Genomic DNA, 21,132 nt, shown 5'->3' on the forward strand with positions numbered 1-21,132 from the left:
CGCGTGTTCGGCTCAGGTATAAATGAGTCGAGTTTGAACATAACTTTCCGTTCGGTTATTAAATTCGGCTCGGCTCAGCTTGTTTAAAAAAAATATTAAGTTCGGCTCGGATAGAACTTGACTCGATTCTGTTCATTTGCAGTTTTATTGAAAACATAATATTATTAGCATTTTTGGTTAAAAAAATAAAAAACAGTGAAAAACATTGAAAACGCAAATTTAAGTTTGGTTTACCTTGAAAACCAAACCTGAAGTTATGTTTTGCAATGAAAACATGAATTGCAGTCACGTGTTGACATTAAAAAAAGCAGGAAACACATTTGCGTTTTTGAATAAAAAAACAACAATCGATCCTCAGTCTTGAAATGATATTTATGACCATTTTTTTATAAAGTGATATCGAGTGACATTCTCCCCCAAATAGCGATATTTGGGGCCAATTCCCTGATTTTAGACTCCAAAAAATTTGAGGAGACATAAAGAGTTTGCTGAAGAAAGATTTTTTTTTCAATCTCCTCAAATTTTAGCTAAAAAGGACATACATGGCCTATTCGAATAGGTGGTTGACAACTAAGGATTCAGTTGGGTAAGATTGGGTTTGGGATGTGTTGGACCCTTTCCTTATTTGGGGCCACTTTCTTTATTTTTGTCAAAACTATTAGGCCATATGAAAGAAATCGGGATTGAAAATAAAGTGCCCAACCTTCTTCAACCCAATTGTCGACTTTCCACATTTTGTAGCACTCTTTTTATTCATAATATATTATTATTTAAATTAAATATCTTATAATGTAATATTAGTTTAATTTAATAATACTTAAATCATAAAAATTCAAATTAAAATGATTACTTATTAAAAAGACTAATATTAAAATAAAAGACATATCATGTAATTAAAATACATTCAACTATATAAAAATATTAAATTAAAATCATCAAATTGAAATATTATATTTAAAATATTACTAAATAAAAAATTAACGATTACTGCTTCTGTTTCACAAAATTGCATATATTGGTTTTGTATATATTGGGTTTGGGCACGATGGTTCAAAAAAATTTAACTTAAGTGGGAAAAATATTAAGAAAAGTGGGTAAGATAGTTGGACCAATCAATATTTAATATATAAAGTGGGTATCATGAAAAAAAAGTGGATGTAGTTAATTTTATATTATAAATCTTAACTATTTTTTGTAACTTTAGAAATGTATAGAATTGAGAGTGATATTCAAAAAGGAAAGTGTATAGAAATGAACGGGACAAAGAGTATTATAGTACTGCGAGATGTGCTCATCCAAGTCATTTTGTAGCTGACAATGTGTATGATTATCATGCATATGTATTGTATTTTGAATATATATTTCATAAAAGATATATATATATATATATATATATATATAGTTCTTCACCTGAACTAGGTTGCGATAAATCATTGTTATATCATCATAAATTCAACTTCCGGGCCGAGATCGAGCCAAAAAACAGTGCACAAAGAACTACCTTCGGTCCCCCAGACTGACTTACTCGTGGCAACCTTTCGGCCGCCCAATGCCGGCGGAACAACTCCAAAGATAAATAAGTAACGTTAATTTAGTAATCGACCAAATAGTGTGGTGTGTGTGTCCCTCTCGTTTTTAATAATCATATTATGCATTATGATGCATACTTTTATTATTTTTCCAAGATCTACAAACGACCATCTTTGATTCAGGCTGAGTGGTTTGTGTGCAAAGTAAGAAACGCAAATAGAGGTTGTGTTTTTCCACCAACGCAAGTTAGTAAAACTTGCATTTCTGTGTAATACAAACGATCATTTTTGCGACTTGTGAGATTTCGGTCCATTTCTTTTAGAACTGTGATAGTTGGGCCAAGACCCAAATAAATACATATATTTTATAAAGTACCCCCACTAAAAAGGTTAAGTGTCCCTATAATTGTAGTAAATCTTTCATAACTTGAGTCATATTTAGTTTTCTTTATTGATCCCGAACTTAGTCTGCAGGGCTCTTTCTTGCTGCTTACATACATTGACCTAGCTTCAATTAATGCATGTTCCAGTCCAGCCTTGGTGCCCTGTCTATACTTGTTAGGTATGAAGTGCAACACAGGGGGGGTGAATGTGTTTTCTTGATTTTGATTAACTGTGATAATTTTTGGCTTATGTAACAAAACAGTTGAATAAATTTGCAGTGATAAAATACTAGATGCAGACATACAAATAATTTATCAAAAACTCACTTGATTTGTATTAAATCAAATTTCTCTTGCTTCAAATTTGTGTTCTTGAAAATAATAACTCAGCCACTTCTCTTGAGAGAATTACAAGATTTTTCTGAATCTGTGTGTTACAACTAAACAAAGGACACATGACATGCTTTATAGATCAACATGCACGGTTTACAAAACTTGCACTAAATTAGACTAACACGTTTTCTAAAGCTCCTTTATCTATTTATTTGTGTAGAATCTACTAGGTCCGTGACCCTCTTTTTTATCCAGTTCATATTGGCCCTTGATCTTGTAATATTCAAGCTATATTTGTAGGCTTTCCAATTTAATGATATAATTGTTTGTTGACTGATAATTTTGGATCTTCAAGTTGTTTGTATTCTGAATTTTGAAGTTGTTTGTCGAGATCTCTTTTGTTGTGTAGAGATGTCACATATCAATAAGTAAAATGACTTATCGATATCTTAAGTTCTCTACATAGGCTTTTGAGTTGTCGAGATCTCCAGTTCTCTAAGTAGAATGAGTTGTCGATATCTCTAGTTCTCTATATAAGCTTTTGACTTGTCGATATCTCCAGTTCTCTATATGAGGATTTGATTTGTCGATATCTCCAGTTCTCTACATAGGATTTTTGACTTGTTGATATCTTCAGTTCTCTACATGAGGATTTGACTTGTCGATATCTCCAGTTCTCTACATGGGCTTTTTGACTTGTCGATATCTTTAGTTTTCTACATGCAAATTGATTTTTCAATATCTCATAGGACTTCTCTACAAGTCATTTTAGAATTCTCAACATACTTCTCTACATTCCTTGATATGTGACTTGTTGATATCTGACTTAGAACATTTTTCCTAGAACAACTTTATTCAACTCCAAGTTTCTACACCTCTCACTGAGGCATGATCAGGATTGATCTTCTTCCAAAGTTTATTTCTTAGCTTGATGGATGTTCATAGAAAAATCCTCCAGTCTAATCTACTTAGCATTTTTACAGACTCAAGAAATACAAATACATAATACAATTTAATTATCATACAACTTATCTTTAAGGTAATCAAGATGAATCAGTCTTGTTATGTATGAGCATGTCTTTCACAACAATCTCCCCCCAATTTATGAGAAGATCATTTGTCACAAATCCATGTCTGATAACAAGACTAAACCCAAACTAAAATTTAAGAAAATAAGACTGAAAAATTTATAAAGTACAAATTTTATACAATCTTGCAATTACATATAGAGATGAGTTTACATTATCATCTGAATTTCTCATAGGCTGGTTGTTCTCTAATTAGATCTTTGAGTCTGACTAGACACTCAAGTTCTTTAATAATCTTAGTTCCTTTTAGAGTTTCTACCAGTTTGAGCCATTCACTTAAAGAGTAACTGTCAAGATGATTTATTATATACCTTGATAACTTGTGAGTCTTGATATACAGAAACACACCATTTGGAGAAACTCTGCTCAACCCCTTAGCCTTTAGCTCATTAGACCTTTGCTCAAATATCTCAATTTTTTTGGCATATATCATTTCATTTTCTTCCCTCTCAGCCTTTTCCCTTGCATGTCTTTCATTCCTCTCTCTCACCCTTTCAACTAACTCTTCCTTTCTCATTCTTGTAAAAACATCCCTTGCATTCATCAAAATGTTAACCCTCTCAAGTTCTACAGTGGAGTACTTCTCAATAACTTCTTTGTTTAACAAATTTAAAGTGCCATCCTTAAAGTAAATTCTGACTTTTTCCAAAGATTTAACACAGACTCTGACTATTTTTTCAGCTAGCTGTTTGTGGTAGTGATCATTTGTTATGTTTGCTGAGATATGTAGAAAGCCACTTTGATTCAAAATAATCCCAAAGTGCACCATCTTCAACTTCAATCTTTTTTGGTTTTCTCTCAGTAGACTTGCAATGAGATTTAGTTGGAGGTTTGAATGTAGAAGGTTTGAGGAGTTTCTTTAAGGAAGTTTGGCTTGATGTGATAGGGATTTAGAGTAGAGGGTTTGTGATAGGGATTTTGACTTGAAATGAGATTTAGTTGGCTTGATGTAGCAAAAGGGTGTCCTCTGGAGTCATCACCTTGACTTGTTGATGAATACATCCAGTTCCGAGACCCTTCTTGATTAGAGAAATGAGACGGAGACCTGCATGCACCTATCAACACCATAATCATTTACATTCACAACCACTCTCTTTTCCTTGAAACCGTGTCTTCTCACCAGTACCACCCTCAGGAAGTTGATGTGGTTTTTCACAGGCTTCTTGTAGGTAAAGTGATTGAATTGGAGGGAGACTCTCAGGCCTTCAAGAAATTCAGCAAACTCCTTGTCCAGACAAGGGTCTTCAGCTGCCATCTTGAGTCTTTTCATTCCAATGTCATCTTCACTTTGACTTGATTTTAGCTTGGGCTCCATCATCCCCCCCTTAGGCTTGGTAGCACGTAAGGTTGAGTGTTGAGGGATCTAGGACCTTACCATCTATGGTGTTTCCTGGAGTGGAACCTTCAAAGTACCCATAATAGCTCCTAGAGACACATTATTCTGCATTTGAAAAATACTTATGGGAGTCTATTAAGGACTTGATATCATGTTGGACTTTGGACATGTGAGCTGAGAGACTTGAGAAGTGAGAGATGTATTAGATGCTTGTAGTTCTTCTATCTGAGTTTGCAGTGCTTGAATTTGAAAAGTTGAGAATATGGAGGGAGCAATCTGTAAGTCTGTTGAGAGAGGGGTATCAAGGTTGAGGGCTCATATCTGGCCTTGTGAAGTTGTTCCAACTTGAACTTTGTGTCACCGCTGCTGGATATTTGGTTTAGAACAACTTCATGCAGGGCCAGAAATGAGCCTTTGAGATTTTTGATGCTTGTTTCAACACCAGTCAAGCTGAAGGGGGCCATCTTCTCTGTAAATTTGTTGAACTTGTTCTTGATTTCAATTTGAGATGGCACCAGCCGATCTATTCTTTCACTCATCAGCTTCTTAATCTTCTCTTGATGACCATTCAGAGTCTTTTCAAAGGCTTTTCCTATGAAGTGGAAGGCTTTTAACTGTGCTTTATAGATCTCTTTGATGGCATCATACACCTCTTCTGGAGTGAGGACCTTGGCATTGCTACTCAAAATTGTGACATATTCTTCCCTAAATCTTGCCAAGGCCTCATCCATGTCTATTGTAACGCCCTCCAAACCAGGAGTCTAGATTTGAGAGTCACTAACTGATAAACAATAACCTGATAGGCACAGTGAAATAAAATAATAAATATGACCCCCTTAATGCAACTGGATCGATCACATGTCATAGTATGAAAAATGCATTACTACAAACCTTAAGTTATTACAAATCAAAAGTCTATTTACTTTTACAAACTATTTCAAATTTTATTACAACGCACTACTACACTAGTTCAAACGCCTCAGAAACCTCTACATGTACAAGCCTAACAAAACTAAAAATCTTCAGACAGTCTTGGTTCTCAACTTTCCTTAGGTTGGTGGATAATCCTGTTCTGGTCTAGCTGAATAATCAGAATAATAAAACAAGTATGAGCCAATGAAGGTATATAATCTCGTAAACAAGCAACAATGATATAACTGTAAATCAATACGAGACAACAAAAAGAATCTGTATCATAAAGTCTGGGATAAATGAAAGAATCTTTATCACAAATTTTTGACCAAATTCAATTTAAGAATTAAGAACTAAACTTTCATTTAGTCTTTTATGATTATCAATAAATTAGAGTAGAATCCGCAAGACGCTGTGCTGCCTCCAATGATCAGTCGCGAAACAACACCGGTATGCCGAAGCATATCCAAAAATAGGGATACCAAAAAAGGCAACACATTGGCCTATAATATAATCATATATATTATAGTATGTCGTAATATATTCATACATTAGACCGGCGCCACGGCCTCCTACGCAACCATCCAATCTAGAATATAAGAATTCAGAGTAATTGGAATTCTTAAACAACAATAACTACTATTCATATTTATCAGGAATAGCCAAAAATTAACTTTAATATTAAACAGTGTATCTCACTATTCAACAAACAACAAAGGAAACACTATTTGAGAACAGTATAGGAATCTAGAATCTAGCAGAATAATTACTAGAATTGTATCTCAATTTGTATCACAATGAAAGATGTACTGAAAATAATATTGAAATGCAATTGCTAAAATATCGAGTCAAGGTAGAAATACTTCCATAATAAGATTTTAAGAAACATTACTTGAACGATAAGTGAAGTTAGTGATACTTGCCTGGTATGCACAACCTGCTTTTTAGCTTTTCCTAACACCTGACTGAAACTCATGGCCACTCGTTCTATAAACAAAAGTATTATTTTTAATAAACCAGACAAAACTCAGTTGACGTAACTATGTGTCTCAATGATTAACGTCTACCCGATCGTTTATATCTAAATAATGCATTTAAAACAGTTAGATAGATAACACATACTCCACATAACATATAAGCATGTAATTCACGTAATATATAGATCTGATCGTCAAAAGATAGGGTTAAATGTTTTTAAAACTGAAATCGGGTCAAAATATAATGTTTCGCTAAATATCTGACTCAGGGAGACTTATAAAATGAACGAGCTTTCGATTAAAAAAGATTTACGTCTCGAAAGTATTTTAAATGGAAGCGGAATAATTTTCTGAGTCTAAACACGTTCGTTTCGTTTTAAACGGACAAACGGTCTATTTATTACGAATAAAATAAGAATTAATCAATTAATAATTATATTAATTGATTATTCAATACATTTATATATTTTAAAAGCTCAAAATAATTTTATAATATTATTTAGCTTAATTATAAATAATTACATTTTATTTAACTATTTAGAAATAAAATTAATTGATTAAATAAATTAATCAATTAATTAAATTCCTAAATACTTAATTAAAATAAATTATAATTATCTAAATCAAATTTGAATTTTTGAAAATAATAAAAGAAAATAATTTTCTAGAATTAAAATAATTCAGTTAATTATTTAAAAATAATTAACTAAATTAATTTTGATATTAAAATCAAATTTTGAAAATAAAATATGAATTTTGATTTATTTTTAAAACAGAATTCCAGAAACATAATCAGTAATTGGTTTTGGGATTTTCATATTGAACATGGGTCGAAAACCGGGTCGATAGTCGGGTTACAGGATCAATAAAGGGTCGCCAAGAACTGAAGAACAAGCCGGAGCATCTGCAGATCCCGGCGAGTTCACCGGTTCCGGCAAGGCCCCAATTTGCCTATAATCATACTAATCTAACCCAACCAAAACAATTCACAACCCCGTAACCTGTAGACTGGAAAAAGAAGAAAAAAACGGCGGCGGCGTCGATTCTGGTGATCACAAAATCAGATGCAAACAATAACGATATATATACGATTCAGTTGCAAATTACACGAGCTATCCATTTATGAAATCAAAACATACAAACGATTCACAGATTTAAAGCCCCCAAATTCGACAAAATATAAACAAAATCGAAAATTTCGATTTGATTACCCCCGGATAAAGTGATTGTATGATCAGAAAGAACACGATTCAAGCTTTGATTTTGATACTCGAGCGTCACAAACAAAGATCTCAATCACTTTGAACGATTGATTGAATCCCAAGAACTGTAAACCCTAATTTTTGAAAACTAGATCGTAATTATCTAAGTTTGTGGATAATTATGAAACATTAAAATATTAAAAACCACTATTTATATTTAACACGAAAATTTTACCCCTAAAATCAATTAAGGGTGTTTTATTCTCTTAATTAAAATAATAACCCTAAAACTAATTTTATAGGGAATATTTTAAAAATAATATTATTAAATAAATACAATATATATATATATAATATCAAAATTGCCCAAAAATTATGAAGATTCCAAAAATGCAAAAAACAAATATTTTTCTAAATACCCATGATTTTATAAAAATAAAAACATGAATTTTGAGGGCTTTGACGTCTTGATAGGGGCCCGATTCGATACGTTTTTCGAAAACGAAATATTTTCTAAAATAATAACAAAGCCTGAAAATAATTATAGAACATGCTAAAACACCTAACATGCTACATAAATGGATAACACGTAACACGTAGCGATAATAATGCTTTAAATTGCGTTTTTTTTTTAAATTCAGAAAAATGAAAATGCATCAAATTCGAATAAGAAACATATATTTATTTATTAAACACATAATTACAGTCACAAAATTTTCCGGGTATTACATTTATGCTGAAGTCTTTTGACAACCAGGCATTTACATTCCCATCATGTTCAGCTTCATCTGCAATTTTGGTCTGTTGATCTTTAACATCTTCTTTATAGGACAGTAAAATTTCTTTTATAGTCTTGATAAGACATATCAGTTGTGAGTAGCTGTTGGGTAATGTTAGCAAGGCCTGCAAGCTGGTCTCCAAGGAGATCATTCATTATTATTGGCTGAGTTTGAGCATCCTCTAGCCATTGAGATATTAGGTGTGAGGGTTGTGCAGATGTAGAGGGTTGGTTGGTGTCTAGTGGGGTTTGAGTTGAGGTGGATGGAATGGAAGGTAGGGAGGTAAATGTGACTGGAGTCACAGTTAAACTCACAGCTGTAGTTGTGGTTGTGACAGTGAGGTGTTCACTTGGTAAGTGAACCTTCATTGGAATTGGAGGGGAGTTGACCAGGTTACTGTCATGTACCATTGCCTCAAACCCTTGTTCTTCTTATAAAGAACTGGCACTTGAATGTGCTATTGGACTTGACTTCTCAATAGCTGGATCATTGGAAATTGAACTCCTAGCTTTAATTTTCAAGGCAATTTTAGCTAGGGTTTTGAGGGGAGTTGTTTCTTTATGAGAAATATTTAATAAAATTGGAGAGGAGTTGAGTAGCTCCCCCTCAAGAGTATTACCCTCAAACCTATCAGTCTGGTTACAGTTGTGGTAGGCTCCTGTGGGTGTTCATGCATTTATGCTACTACAAGACCAGGAGTCATAGCTGAACTAGAGATTACACTACTTCTCATGTCAGGCATGCGGTAAGGATAAGTCTTGAATTTCTCTAACATAAAGTTAGTGATATTCAGACTTACCTTTACCTGATTCTTTGTGTTAAGTGATCCAAATAGAATTTTGGATACTTATTTACACATGCATATTTGATTTACATCTATACCTTCTAGCAATTGTATGTAGTTACTTTATAATTTAGAGTTGGCATAATGAATCTTGGGAATAAAATTTCCTTACCCCTACTTACCAAAGGCATGGTGAGTCTTGTGCTTAGCTCCTCCAGTATTAAACCTCCAACATCCAAGTGCATGTTGTAGGCCATAGAATACACCAGCTTCTGCACTACACTTGAGATGTTGTCATGACCAGTTTTTCTGCATGTGAATGCCCTGATGATGAAGTCAAAAACTAATGACCATTCCCTCTTCGGGTTCCTTTTGTTTATCCTGGCCATGTCAATATTTTCACTATAGTTTATGAAGTCCATGAATTCAGCCAATTCTTGTGTTGTAGGAGCTTCAACCAAATTGTCTATAGGAATTCCTAGAGCCTTGTTGATGTCATTAGCGTTGAACTCAACAGCCACACCCCTTATTGTGCAGTTAATAACCATGAAAACTGCTTGATTTTCATGGATATTGGTGTTAATGACTACAGTGTTCCAGAAATCATTTAGGACATCCAAGTAGAGCACTGGGTTTGCAGTTAGGGCTCTTGAAAGATATGAATCAGCAATGAACTTCACAAAGTACTTAAAGTTGTCTGGTGCTTGAGTTGGGTCAACAAAAGCTAAGAAGTTGGTTCCAACCTTGGGGATGGTTGCTCTAACAGTGTTTATGTTGGATGCCATTAGAAGGAGTTTTGAATTTTAGTGGGAAAGAATCTTTGAAAAAGAGAGAAAGCTTGAAACTTTAGAATGGTGAAAAATCACAGAAACTGGGTCAATTGAGATCTCAAAAGTATAAAGTGGGGTTGTATCGAGATGTCTGGGTATTTATAAGGTAGAGATGTGACTTATCGACAAGAGAAGAATGAATGGTTAAAAATTACTTGTAGAGAAGTCACATGACTTATAGAGAATTCATGTCATTTTCTTGACTCTTATCGAGAACTGTATAGTGACTTATCGAGATGTTGTACAAATACCCAGTTTGTCCTTTTGGACTAAATTATTCTAATTTATATTGAAGAAATTAACATTAAATTAGAATTGATTTTATATCAAAAGTATTTTACTGAAATAATTTTTTGAATTAAATTGTTTCAGTTCTGAGTTGTCGAGAAGTCCAAAATTTGAACTGTAGAGAACTCCATATTGATAATATACCGAGATCTCTACAACACTTGTCGAGAAGTCATAAAAGGACTTATCGAGATGTCTATCGAGAAGTCATTAAAAAGACTTATCGAGAACTCTGTCGAGAAGTCATAAAATAACTCATCGACAAGTCATTTAGACTTATCGAGAACTCAGTTCTCTACATACTTTTGATCTTTCTTAAACATGTCTTATATTAATTTCACATATTAATACTATAAGCTAACATTTGGACAGGTTTTTTTAGAATTAGAAAAAAAATCAAGTTAGATTTATTTTTGTGGAATAAATATACAGAGAATTCTGAAATATTTATAGATCATATTTCAGTTAATTCTTAATTAAATCAAATATATTTTGATTTATCAAGAATGAATCTGCTGTAACATGTTAGCTGAGTTCTTGCCTTTATGATGAAGAGTTTAACATTCCAATTTCTCTTACAAGTCTAGTGAAGGTTGCTTCATCCAAAGATTTAGTGAAAATGTCAACTAATTATTTTTCTGTTGGAACAAAAATAAGCTCAATAGTACCATTAGCAGCATGTTCTCTAATAAAATGGTACCTTATATCAATGTGCTTAGTTCTAGAAGATTAACTGGATTAGCAACAATAGATATTGCACTATTATTGTCACATATGATTAGAATCTTTTGTAACACTAGGTCATAATCCATTAGTTGATTTCTAGTCCAAAGCACTTGAGCACAACAACTTCCAACAACTATATATTCAGCTTCGGCTGTGAAAATTGACAAAGATTGATGTTTCTTACTATACCAAGATACAAGTCTTTGACCAAGGAATTGACAGCTTCCACTTGTACTTTTTCTGTCTACCCTGCAACCAGCAAAATCTACATCTGTGTATCCAACAACTTCAAAATCAGTTCCCTTAGGATACCACAATCCCAAATTTGGTGTTCCCTTCAAATATCTGAAAATTCTCTTGACAACCATTAAATGTGATTCTTTAAGATTTGCTTGAAATCTAGCAAATAGACAAGTAGCAAACATGATGTTTGGTCTACTTACATCCAAGTAAAGTATCTACTTACATCCAAGTAAAGTAGAGATCCAATCATTCCCCTATAACTTGAGATGTCTATACTTTTTCTTCTTTTATCTTCATCCAATATGGTAGCCGTAGACATAGGGGTAGATGTAGGTGAGCAATCCACCATTCCAAATTTCTTGAAAAGATCTTTGACATACTTAGTTTGAATGATGAAGATTCCATCACTTTTTTGGCTAACTTGAAGGCCAAGAAAGTAACTAAGTTCTCCCATCATGCTCATCTCATATTCACTTTGCATGAGTTTTGAGAATCTTTGACACAACTTTTAATTAGTAAAACTAAAGATGATATCATCCACATAGATTTGAACTAGAATGATGTCATCAACATGTTGCTTGTATGATAGAGTCTTGTCAATTGTGCCTCTAGTGAATCCATGTTTGAGTAAAATTCTAATAAAGTGTCATACCATGTTCTTGGTGCTTGCTTCAACCCATAGGGAGCCTTTAAGAGTTTTTAAACAAAGTTTGGAAATTCTGGATCTTCAAAGTCAGGTGGCTGTTGTACATAGACTTCCTCTTCAAGTTCACCATTAAGGAATGCACTTTTCACATCCATTTGATACACCTTAAAATTGTAATGTGCAGTAAATATAAGAAAAATTCTTATTGCTTCAATCCTTGCAACTGGAGCAAAAATTTCATCATAATCAATTCCTTCTTCTTGTGAGTAGCCTTTGACAACCCATCTTGCTTTGTTTCTTGTCATAATACCATTTTCATCCATTTTATTCCTGTACACCCATTTTATTCCAATGATGCTTTTGTTTTTTGGTGCAAAAACCAATTTCCAAACTTCATTTCTTTCGAATTGATTTAGCTTTTCTTGCATAGCAATTATCCAATCAGGGTCAAGTAGAGCTTCTTCAGTTTTCTTAGGCTTAATTTGTGACAGAAAGCATACATACAAGCATTCAATTACAGTAGCACTTCTAGTCCTCACTCCAACATTATGATCACCAATTATAATGTCTCTTGTGTGACTTCTATCCCATTTTCTGGTATGATAATTTTGGTGACTAGAATTGTCCTTATTTTCTTCATTGTTGGCATGACTTGCAAAACTATTATCTCCTTCTCCCCCTGAGTTTCTGCAATTAAATTCAGGTGAGCTTCTTTTTTTAGATGAATTCTCATTATCAAAATTCACTGGTTCACTTGTCTCTTCCTCCATTTTGTTGTTTGTGTTGACTTCATCATCATCTTCAAAATCACTGTCAAGGTTGAGGTTTTCAAATTTTATGGTCTCGACTTCATTTTCATCAAGGCATTCCAAGCCTGGATACTTGTCATCATCAAATGTCACATCATTGCTTTCTATTATTTCTTATGCTCTAACACATAAACTCTTTATGCAGTCTTTTCCAATGAATATCCAAGAAAAATAGCTTCAGATACTTCAAAGTCAAATTTTTCAACATATTCAAAATTGCCTTTTAACACAAAGTCCAAACACATGAAGATGCTTAATAGTACGCTTTTTTGTTGAAAAGATTGAGTAAGGTGATTTGCCAATGTTTTTGTTTAGTAAATATCTGTTCTGAGTGTAACATGTTGTGTTAACAGTTTCTTCCCAAAAACTGGTTGACAGCTTGGCATCTTGCAGCATTGTCCTTTCAGCTTCAACTAGAGTTCTATTTTTCCTTTCAACCACACCATTTTGTTGATGTATTCTTGCAGCTGAGAACTCTTGAACAATGTCTTTATCTTTGCAAAATTCACTTAGTATTGCATTCCTGAATTATGTACCACTGTCACTCCCTAGTCTTTTGACAGAATTATGATCTTCAGTCTGCTTCTTAGTTAGAAGCAATTGATGATATCAAACAGAAACTATCAGAAGTTCATTTCAGAACTTATACATCAACGGATGCTGATGACAACATCAACGAATGATGAAATATCAACGGATGATAGGATATCAACGGATGATGATGTCAACAGATGATGATGTCAACGGATAATGAAATCAGTATTTGTCACATCCGTTGATCTTCGAGGAGGAAAAGGAAATAGGAATTTCAAGGCGGTAAAGGACTTTATCTCAGAAGCAATAGTATAGGTTTTCTTGTTGTTAATAGAATATGATTCCTTATACATTGGTAGCTGTGCTCAATATAAAGCACATATTAGGTTCATGCTATAAGCATTGTGACATTGTTATATATTTCGCATAACCTAGCAGCTCTCAAGGATATTTGTTCATCCTTTCGAGAGAGTATTTGTGTAATAAGTTTTTATAAGATTAATATAAAAACTGTTGATTCTGTTGAAGCTTTTTCGAGTTGATTATATTAATTGTATTCACCCCCCTCTATAGTTGATTAAGGGCCTAACAATTGGTATTAGAGCTTGCTGTTAACGTACAAACAGTTTAAGATCTGAAGATTAATCAATCATGTCAGTCAAAGAAGAAGAAGAAACACGGAATCTGGGTCCGAAGCCACAAACCCCAGCCACATCACAGATAAGCAGCAACATGAGTAGGTATAAAGCAATCAAGGTGCCCATCCTGAAAGTGCATGAATATCCAATCTGGAAATTCAGGATGGCCATGTGCTTGGAAGCTACAGATCCTAAATATCTAAACAGGAACTATGATGGTCCTCACAAACCAATGAAAGTAGTTGTTTCGCTTGCAGGAGAACCAAAGAAGATGATAGACAAAGACATGAAGGACTATACTCCTAGAGATATCTCATCTATCATGAAGGATGCTAAGGTTAGACATATTCTGCACAACTGTCTTGATAGTGTTATGTCCAATAGAGTCATTGGATGTAAAATAACAAAAGAGATACGGGATGCTTTAGAAGTAAAGTGTCAAGGTACAACTGCTATCAAGAAGAACATGAGGACAGTACTTACTCAATATTATGAGCACTTTGATTTAAGGGATAGTGAATCCCTAACTGAGATCTATGACAGATTTCAGAAGTTGTTGAATGACTTATCCTTTGTCAACAAAGAATATGATTTGGAGGACTCAAACTTGAAGTTCCTACTTGCTCTTCCTGAAAAGTGGGACTTTAAAGTCACATCAATCAGGGATAACTATCAACTTGACATCACACCTCTAGATGAGATCTATGGAGTTCTGAAAACTCATGAAATAGAGATGGAGCAAAGGAGCAAGACGAAAGGATCAAAAGCTAGACCAGTTGCACTCAAAGTTGAAGAGAAGCCAAAGGAGAAAGCTAGGAGGAAAAGCTACTCCGAAGGGAAAGCCATGATTGCTAAGTCAGATACTGAATCATCAAATTCTGATGATGACTCAAGTCCTGATACTGAATCAGTTACTGATAGTGATCACAATAACAATGAAGATATGGATCAAATGGCTGCCCTACTGGTTAAAAGCTTCAAGAAGATGGTCTACGAAAACTTCAAGAAAAGGAGAAGATTTTCCATGAAAGGTTCCAGTTCCTCAAACTTTGATAAGAGGAACAACAAAAGAGATAGTGATTGGAAGGAACTATATCTGAAAAACCTAACAAGTCAAAAGAGAGATGTTACAACTGTGATAGACTTGGACACTTTGCAGCTGACTGCAGAAAACCCAGAGCTGAGAAGAAATAAACTTTGATCTCAAAGAAGAGAAACTGGGATGATTCATCAGACTCAAATGATGGAATCAACTATGCTCTCATGGCAAATGCTAATGCTAAGACCGACAATGCTGAATTAAAGGTACCTCAGTCTACTCTTTCATTTGATCTTGATGATATCTATGAATTAAGATTATTTCTTAAGACTCTGCATGTTAGTTTTAGGGATCAAACCTTAGAGAATAATGAAATCAAGAGTGAGAACTCTGTGCTTAAGAAAAGGAATGATTACCTAGAAACTGACTTGCTTTCCATGCTAGAAATTCAAAGAGAAAGACATAATGTTGTTTATGTTAAAGAAAAATTGTTAGAAAAACATGCTTATCTAGAAAAGGAACTAGCTAAAGAGAGAGAAGTCATTAAACTTTGGACTAACTCAGGAAAGACAACTCAAGAAATCTTAGAGAATGGTTGTTGGGGATCAGGATTAGGAAATTCAGCTAGATCTAATTCTGATAAGAAAAGTGGAGAAGAAACTGAGAAAACAGAACCAATAAAAACTGATAGTCCGATCAAATTGAATAAGGTTCAAATAAAGACCATTAAGTTTAATCCAAGTGCTAATAATGTTAAATCAATCCATGAGGAAGGTACTACCTCAGCACCTTGATCAAACTTAATTACTGAAAAGAGTGAAAAAGTTCACATAAACTCAGTAAATATTGGTTCAATGACTCAGAAATAACTAAAGCAAAAGCTGAAAGATCTACACATGAAAGACAAGAGGAAAAGGTCTAGGAAAAATAGGAATGACAAGGTAGGTGTTAATAAGAATGAAAATTATATAACCCCACCTAATGCACCTAGAAAGACTTGTTCAAACTATGGTAGCACTAATCATCTTGCTAATTATTGTAAAAAGAATAAAGAGATAAAAGCCTTCCTTCTAAATCAGAGTTTAGGAATAGAACAACTAGATACAAACTACAGAATCCTTGTTTTTATTGTGGTAGTGTTTGACACTCTATTTATACATGTAAAGAGTATCACAGTTTGTATTATGATTTTTATAAACCGAAACCCTCTTTAGTTAAAGCAAAATTTGTTTCTGCATGTATAAATACTGATAGTAAGAATGTTAACATAAATTCTGATATGAAGTCTTCTGCTGCATATGTTAACAAACTTAAAAAGGCCAAAGGATCCAAGCAATCTGGGTCCTTAAAAACACTAACTGATTCAAATTGCTAATTGCAAGGTGACAGGAGGAATGCTCTAGTCTTGGACATTGGATGCTCATGACATATGATTGGGTATAAACCCCTGCTATCAGAATTTGAGGAGAAGGCTGGCCCAAGCGTTTCTTATGGAGATGGTAACTTAGGAAAAATCTAGGGATATGGCAAAATCAAAGTTGGAAATGTCATCATTAAAAATGTAGCTCTAGTTGCATGACTCAAGCATAATCTGATCAGTGTGAGTCAAATCTGTGACAGAGGTTACCATGTCAATTTTTATAAGGAGTATTGTGAAATTGTCAGTAAGTCTGATTGAAAGATCACATTGACTGGTGTGAGACATGGTAGTTTGTATGAAGCCAGGGTCTCCACAAGAATTAATAATTCAGAAGTTTGTCTACTAAGTAGAACATCTGTGGAAGACAGATGAAACTGGCATAAAAGACTTTCTCACCTCAACTTCAACAATATCAATGAACTTGTGAGGAAAGATCTTGTAAGAGGATTTCCAAATGCAGTGTTTACTCTTGACGGCTTATGTGATTCATGCCAGAAAGCCAAACAAAGGAATACATCTTTCAAGAGTAAAACTGAATCCTCAATTCTTGAACCATATCATCTACTTCATGTTGATCTCTTTGGTCCATTGAATGTTACGTTTATTGCCAAGAAGAGGTATGCACTTGTGATTGTTGATGAATTTACAAGATACACATGGGTGTATATTCTGCACACCAAGGATGAATCTCCATCCATTCTTCTTGATCATGTGAGGGAGTTGGAGAAAGGATCAACATACAAAGTGAAGATCATCATAAGTGATAATGGAACTGAATTCAAGAATAGCTCTATGGAAGAGTTCTACAAACTCAAGGGGATTGTTAGGAATATATGTGCATTAGTTTGATGATATGTTTAACAAAACACTTAAGTAGAAATTCAGTGTCTGTAGCCTCAACGGATAAGACCACTTTGGCTATCCGTTGATGGTGTAGCTTTACTTAGAAATAAGTCTAGTGTTGTAGTATATTTCAGTCTCTGTATTTAAGATGTAATTCTTAGAAGTTGAGAGAAACTATGAGTCATGTTGACTACTAGAAGATATGCAGATAGGAAGGCCAATTGTAAATATTTCATGCCTTGTAATTTTGTATAAATGAAGTGGTATCAACGGATGACTTAAAGACCTTCAACGGATGAGAAGCTAAGCTTCAACGGATGTCTCTAAAGCTTCAACGGATAACATCCTTCAACGGATGAGTGCATCAACGGATGAAAGCTTCAACGGATGTTCTGTTGATTAACCGTTGATAAGTGGTAGTTGTACCTACAAACAGAGGCACGTGGGTGAACAGAGATAACTGAAATGTGGCAGCCTAATTTCAGGAACATCAGAAAAAGCAGCCGTTCTACTCTAGTATAAAGAGACATTAAGTCAACAAAGTACTGGAGTGAACTGGAGAAGAAACAAGTGGAGATCTTACTTTATTATTTTATTATATCCTTGTCTTCACTTGTAAACTTGGTAATATATAAACCAAGTAGTAGCTAGTAATTAGATAAGAATTTTTCCAGAGCTGTTTAGAAAAATCTTGAGAGAAAAATTATCTAGTTTGTACTAGGATGCAGCTGTGATCAAATTCTTAGATCACAGAATTTCTGAAATACCATCTCTGGTGGAACAACAAATCCACCAGAAAAGTTTTTAAAGGTTTATTGTGTTCTTTACATTTGTGTTTGAATATATATCTGTCTGTATCAGCTTAAAGCAATTCACACACTTGTTCATCTTGAACATACAGTCTTTATAAACTGCTCAAAACTTGAAAAAGTTTTGAGATTTACATTCAACCCCCCTTCTGTAAATCTCATTGTTAGTTCTCTAGAAATAACAATTGGTATCAGAGCAAGTTCTTGACAAACAAAGAGTTTAAAGATCTTGGAATCTAACAAAGATGAGTAAGAAGGATATTGGAGTAAAAATCCCAGTTCTTGACAGAGACAGTTATCACCACTGGAAGGTGAAAATGCACCTTCATCTACTCTCCCAAGATGAAGGTTATGTAAACTGTATTGAGAATGGTCCTCACATTCCCCACAAAGTAGCCACAGTTGCTACGGCCACAATTGCTGTTGGTCAATCCATTCCAAAACCTAGAGCAGAATGGACAATGGAAGACACAGAAGAAGTCCACAAGGATAAGAAGGCTATGAACATTTTGTTTAATGGTCTTGACAAGGATATGTTTGATAATGTGATAAATTGCTCAACTGCCAAAGAGGTTTGGGACACAGTTCAGCTGCTGTGTGAAGGTACAGAACAAGTAAAAGAGAACAAGATGCAGCTTCTCATTCAACAGTATGAGTATTTTCATTTTGAAGAAAATGAATCTTTAAATGACACATTTAACAGATTCCAAAAGCTGTTGAATGGATTGAAGCTGTATGGTAGAGTGTACAAGGTGAAGGATTCAAATCTTAAATTCTTAAGATCCTTGCCAAAGGAATGGAAACCCATGACTGTCTCCTTAAGAAACTCTCAGGATTATAAGGACTTCACTCTTGAAAGATTATATGGAATCTTGAAGACTTATGAACTAGAGTTGGAACAGGATGAGGTATTGGAGAAGGGGAGAAAGAAAGGAAGTTCAGTTGCATTGGTAGCTGAAAATGAGAGGGAATGCAGACAAGAAACTGTGAGATCTACATCAAACTCCAAAGATGGTACAAGATATCAGGAATCAAGCAAAGGAAAAGAGCAAGTTGCTGAGAATGAAGACAACTCCAGTCAAGATGACTCTGATAGTGTTGATGAGCATCTTGCATTTCTGTCCAGGAGATTTGCAAAGATGAAGTTTAAAAAAAACACTAGAGCCACTAAACCTCATAAGAACATGGTGGACAAATCAAAGTTCAAGTGTTTCAATTGTGGTATAAGTGGACACTTTGCAAGTGAGTGCAGAAAGCCAACTTCTGAAAAGAAGAAATTTGACCAAGTAGATTACAAGAAGAAATATTTTGATCTGCTCAAGCAAAAGGAAAGGGCTTTCATTACTCAAGAAAAAGATTGGGCAGCTGATGGAGAGGAAGAAAATGAAGATGTGGAGTATGTCAACTTAGCTCTCATGGCTGATTCTGAGGAAAATGAAGTTAGTTCATCAAGCAATCAGGTAACAACTCAGGTAATCACTACTGATGTAACACAACTTAGTAAAGAAGAGTGCAATGATGCTTTTTGTAACACCCCCAGATCCGGGGTCGGGAATCCGGGTTGTCACGGTCTTTCTTTCCACAATATCACTTTACTTAATCAATAATAAATACCCTCATGCTGTGACCCCACACTAACACACACCACAACTCGTTATAGTCTCAGAGATGAAATTGAAATAAGTACAAGTCTTTGAATCCACAATTTAAAATTATTACAACCCAAAATGATTACTTGATAATTTACAGTTAATTGCCATTATCTGCCACAAGTTATAATTATACATAATTGGATTCTCAAAAGTAGATGGTCTAAACTACAATGGATCTACCTCTGCAGCTATAGCAGCTACAATATCAGCGGGAAGACGCGGGACGCTTCCCACGCGCTTGCGCTGGGTCTGCTGGAGTCTGGCCATCTCTCCTAACTGTTGTTGTGTGATGAAGAAATAAAGCAAGAGTGAGCCTTACAGCTCGCAAGATAATATGTAGTGATAACAATAATACCAGTATCTAAATGGATACTTACTAAAATCTTTATCGTGTGTAAGATAATTACTTACTAGATATAAGTAAAAACAAGGAATGAAGTTACCAATACTTCCCCACACTTATATCATTTATAAAGCTACTTGAACTATCACCGTTCAAAGTATAATTAAATTCACGAGGTCATCCCATAGATGAGACCACAAATAAACTTGAAAATATTTGATCTTTGAAATATTTTGAAAAGAGATGAAGTTACGAGATACTTCATTCAATGGATACACCAATAAAAATGTTTGACCCTGTCAATGCTTCGGCAACCACCCATTAGTAGCCTTTCGATCGAAATGCTACGGGTAGTGTTGCAGAATTATCCAAATGGATGATGAACTCATTACGGGAGTTTACCGCGCCAGGAAGACCACTTACGATGATCAGTCGTAGTAGTACAACCCCACCATTTTCTACATGTAGAGGAGAACCTGTCGGATTTACTTGTCAACCGAACACTGAACTCCTAAGGAATGGACCGCCTTAGCGGAACTTCCAGGCCATTTGGGCCAATATAATAAGGCTGGGCCGGCGCTACTCGACCACTTACGCCACTCCTAGTTCAGATGAAATCCATGACTCTGAAACGTAAAGCTCGTTTCCCCCTTTCCCCAAGTAGAAACTTGTTGATACGGCTCCACCAAGAAGTCGTATCTAGTTGGAAAGGAAAACTCACCAATATTTCCCAGGCGATGCCTGTTAATGGATTAACTTGTTCCAAGAATTTTACTTCCCGAATATTGGGTAAGTAATCAAAAACTCTTTTACCAAGACAGCAACCTTGTTGCGAATATAAAACACACCACCGAGCCGGATCCCCCATGTTTTGAGCGAGTATTTAAATCCCCTTTTTAAAAGGAAGATCTTAAATATAAAAATAGTTTTGGGATCCGCTCTAACTTTTGAAAATCATTTTAAAGACTCGAAAACACTTTAAAGAGTGT

Source organism: Apium graveolens, chromosome 2 (genome assembly GCF_009905375.1).
Source record: "Apium graveolens cultivar Ventura chromosome 2, ASM990537v1, whole genome shotgun sequence".
Classification (NCBI taxonomy): Eukaryota; Viridiplantae; Streptophyta; class Magnoliopsida; order Apiales; family Apiaceae; genus Apium; species Apium graveolens.